The sequence below is a fragment of the Eimeria mitis genome, genomic scaffold, assembly GCF_000499745.2.
Source record: "Eimeria mitis Houghton genomic scaffold, Emh_scaff1629, whole genome shotgun sequence".
Classification (NCBI taxonomy): Eukaryota; Apicomplexa; class Conoidasida; order Eucoccidiorida; family Eimeriidae; genus Eimeria; species Eimeria mitis.
Window position 1 is genome coordinate 3,898 of NW_013569943.1, and position 373 is coordinate 4,270.

The window sequence follows — 373 nt, forward strand, 5'->3', positions numbered from 1 at the left end:
CCTAGGGGGTGTTTTCATCGCTCTAAACCCTAAACCCTAAATGCTAAACCCTCATTGACCCTGCAGTATTCTAAACCCTAAACCCTTAATTTTTTTTTCTTTTATTATGCCGTTGCTGGCGGCCTGTAAACCCTAAACCCCAAACCCTAGCAACAGCAGCAGCTGCAGCAGCAGCAGCAGCAGCAGCAGCAGCAAAACTGGATGAGGGTTTAGGGTTTAGAGCAACTTGACGTTTTTTATTTTTTTTTTTATTTTTTCTGTTGGGGATTAAACAGAGAGGAAAGAAGCAGAAAGATATCCCCGAGGGTTTAGGGTTTAGGGTTTAGGGTTTAGGGTTTGGGGTTTAGGGTTTAGGGTTTAGGGTTTGGGGGTT